Consider the following 4,348-nt stretch of genomic DNA (forward strand, 5'->3'; position numbering starts at 1 on the left):
CCAGGGGTTTGGGTGGGGTGCGTCTCCAGGGATTTGTTTTTCATTTGTTATTGAAGGGACCAAACCTGTTTTTCCTGCAAACAGATTTGTGGGTGTGGCTATTTGCGGAACACGAAGGGGAGGGTGGTGCAGTGTGGGCTGGGCAGGTGCTGTGAAACAGGGTGTAGCCTTCACACACCGATAAGAAGATCCCAGGAGAACGTAAACTATATTGGGTCATAGTTAACCATACTGAGCTACATAACCTATTCCGCACAGTGAGCTAATCTGAGCTATACTAAGATGTGTGAGAAATACTGAACTACATGACCTATTCTGAACTACAATGAACTGTACTGAGTTAATCTGAGCTACATCACACACACACACATTTTCAGAACCACTTGTCCCATACGGGGTCATGGGGAACCAGAGCCTACCTAGCAACACAGGGGTTGAGGGGACACACCCAGGACAGGATACCAGTCCATCGCAAGGCACCCCAAGCGGGACTCAAACCCCAGACCCACCGGAGAGCAGGACTGTGGTCCAACCCACTGCGCCACCGCACCCCCTTGAGCTACATCACCAATACTGAATTACATACAATGAGCTAATCTGAGCTATACTGAGCTATACTAGGCTATGTGAGCAATACTGAGCTACATGACCTATTCTGCACTACAATGAGCTAATCTGAGCTGTACTGAGCTATATGAGCTATACTAAACTACAATGAGTTATACTGAGCTATATGACCGATAGCTACTGAACTATACTGAGCAATACTGTGCTATATGCGCTATATTGAGCTACACTGAGCTAGACTGAGCTATATGACCTGTAGGCTACTGAGCTATACTGAGCTATATGACCTAGATTGAGCTATAGTGAGCGACACTGAGCTACACTGTCATTGCAGGAAATGAGACACCTTCATCAGAATGTTCTGAACCTGTAGGGAAGTCCTGTCCCAGGGGGTGTGAGGTACCATCCAGAAAATATATCCAACTTGTTTTCTCACTGAATAAAATTTTAGAGTTTATAATTTTTTTTAGAAGTAATATTGTGAAGGGCAGCATGGCGGTGCACGGTAATGCTGCTGTCTCACAGCACCTGGGCTGTTCAGGCACAGGTCTGAATCCAGCTCAGTCTGTGTAGAGTTTGCAGGTTCTCCTTATGTCTGAATGGGTTTCCTCCCACAGTCCGAAGATATGCAGTTCAGGTGAGCTGGAGACACCAAATTGTTTGTAGTGTGTGAATAGGTGAGTGTGTGTGTGTGTGTGTGTGTGTGTGTGTGTGTGTGTGTGTGTGGCTGCCGTGCAATGGACAGGAGTCCCATCCAGGGTGTACTGCCCTCAGCCTTGCGCTCAGTGATTGTGAGATAGGCTTCGGACCGCTGCAACTCTGACTCAAACTAGCAGCGAGCGAAAACTCAGTGCATGAAATGATGAATTATTAACATGAATTGTGTACTAAATAAATATACCACCACACTGAAACAAATGTCTGGCATTCACTCATTACTGCACAGTCTTCACACAGGTAGCCATCTACACTGTAGAGGCCAGCCAAACTGCGAGTGCATTTCACAAAAAAATTGTTGAGACTCTCTGCCCTCGCTGAATCTGAAAAAAGCTTGATTCCAGTCATCTGGCACTATAGCCAAGCTGGGTTTTGTTTTCAACATGGTCTCAGGGAATTTTCAATTTAGCTTTATATTTTTTTGTATATGTCTAAGGAGTTGGCCAGAAATAAAAATGTCTTTATCTCATAAATGATGTCTTAATTAGTTCAGTGATTAATTTGTGCAAGCTACAGTATATTAAACCAGGGGGTGCAGTGGTGCAGTGGGTTGGGCCGGGTCGGGTCCTGCTCTCTGGTGGGTCTGGGGTTCGAGTCCCGCTTGGGGTGCCTTGCGACAGACTTGCGTCCTGTCCTGGGTATGTCCCCTCCTCCTCCAGCCTTACGCCGTGTTGCCAGGTTAGGCTCTGGCTCTCTGTGACCCCGAATGGGACGAGCAGTTCAGAAAACGTGTGTGTGTGTGCGTGTTAAACCACACACACACTTCCCCCTATTGTTGGTTGGCAGAACTGCAGTAAGAGCCTTTAATTGGGACTGTGAGTGATGTCAATGCTCATTAAGCCCTGCAAGACCCCCCAGATTTCCTGAAGCCCCCTGCTAAACCACCCTCAACATGGTACACCCGCGGTCAAGGCTTGGAACTCATGAACAGACCTGAAATTTCTTTAATTTTATGCTCAGTCTTTTTTTTCTTAAAATCAAATCCTGTGAGCTGTATGGAACTGGTTATGTATTCATTTATCTGACACTTTTCTCTAAAGCAGCTTACAACATTAAGCTAATTACAGTGATTTACCCTTTTGTGCAGCTGGACAGATTTTACTGTATCAATTTAGAGTAAAGTACCTTGCTCAAGAGTACTACAGCAGTAGGTGGGATTCAAACTAAGGACTTGCTAGGGAGGGGGATGCAGTGGTGTAGTAGATCTGGCCTCTGCTAGTGGGTCTGGGGTTCAAGTCCTGCTTGGGATGCCCTGTGACAGACTGGCATAGTATGGGGTGTTTGTGGTACAGTACCCAAGACACAGTATATTCCCACATCTGTGTGTACCTGAAGTATTTACTCTCACTGTATTGTGAAGGTGGAATGTAATTTCAAGTACAGTGGTCTGTCTGACCAATGAGACTACAGCTGGTAGTCAGCATTAATCCCATCTCAGAGAAGTTCTGTCACTGATGCTTACCATACTGTCATGTTGCAGAATATCCTCCAGTTTACAGTATTTTAATATTTTTAACTTTTTTGAATCTAAGATCATTTATAATGATTTACCCATTTACACAGTGGGCATTTCAGGGTAAGCATTGAAAGCAAGGGTTCAACAGCATCTGGGGGATTTGAACCAGCAACCTTGAGATGAGGAGGCAGGCAATTGCCCAGACCTCAACACTACCTGTTCCTTTAATCACTTACACTGAAATGTCACTGTACCGTGTTTTGTACACTGTAGTAAATGTTTGTTTGGAACATGACCTGTGTCTCTGCCTTCACTTCCTGAAAGCTTAAGTGCTTTTATTAAATTACACCAAGTATCATTAATAATGAGGTAACATGCAGGCTAACTCAACAGACTCATTATACCTCATTTTTATGACTGCCATGCTGAGAGGAACATTGGTTTGGCTATAAATCTCAAAAGCATTACCGTAGTTAAATACTGTGCTTTATTTTATTAAGCTGTTTCATCTTCAGTCATACCAGGGTAGGAATTTCAAACTCATCTGTTGCCAAAGTGAGACTATGGCAGCTAGCACTTCTGCTGTTGGTGGCATCCGGTCGACCCCCTGTAATTTCACTGTTTCCCAACAGGTATTTATCATAAAGAAATCAAAGAAACAAAGTCATTAGTTTATCATACTTGCACTGTCAGTCCCAGTCTAACAGTGTCCTATGGAGCATCAGTTACCTAAATGCTGTTAGCAGGATTTGAATCTTTAACCAAACAGCTTAGGTTCTTGGGAGTCAGAAGCAGCACCCGCTGTGCCACTGTGCAGCCCATTAAAAATGTTAACAAATAGAACAGCCTTTTGTTGTCAATAAGCACCTTGAGCATAGTAGAAGTGCTTGGAAATGAGAAGAATGAGTGTTTAATACAAGGTGAATGTACTGTGTGGATTGGGTCATCCTGGGTTCTGTTTTGCCAAGACTGCTTGAGGTCTGTTGAGGGAAGAGGTGCTACAAGCCACCGACCGCCTGAACACAGACCTACATGTGCAGCCAAGCAAATGCAGCGTATCGGGGATTCAAGTGCAAAGCGAGGATCTTAGCTGCAAAAACCAGCAAACTTGTGATGTGAGCGAATCCTGTCCACAACTTTGCAGCGAGTTTCACTGAAAAGTGAACTTAAAAGCAGACGAGCAATAAATGCCACAAACATGCAATATTTGTAAAATCCATTTAATTCTGCATTTCTGAGCAACAAGACCAGGTCAATACTAAAAACTAAAAACAAGGTCATAGAACTGAAAGACAGCAGGCTTTGGTAGTTGGTGTAAAGAACGACTGACACTCACAGGTGTTAACAGTGCTGTTAGGGCGGCCTTTTAAAGCCTTTAAAAAATGACTGATAACCTTGGACACTTACGGATCATCTTTTAACAGCGACTGATACTCTTGTACCTGTGTTTAGCAATTACGGATGTTCATGCATCAGCTTTTAATGACTCAAGCACAAATATCGACTTTTTTGCTGTACCAGCTGCATTGCAGCTGCTCTCACCTTTCACAAATTTATACACGATATATTTAATCTGACAGCACATTAGATGCAATACTCAGCAAGGTA

The sequence above is a fragment of the Scleropages formosus genome, chromosome 11 (genome assembly GCF_900964775.1).
Source record: "Scleropages formosus chromosome 11, fSclFor1.1, whole genome shotgun sequence".
NCBI classification, from domain to species: domain Eukaryota; kingdom Metazoa; phylum Chordata; class Actinopteri; order Osteoglossiformes; family Osteoglossidae; genus Scleropages; species Scleropages formosus.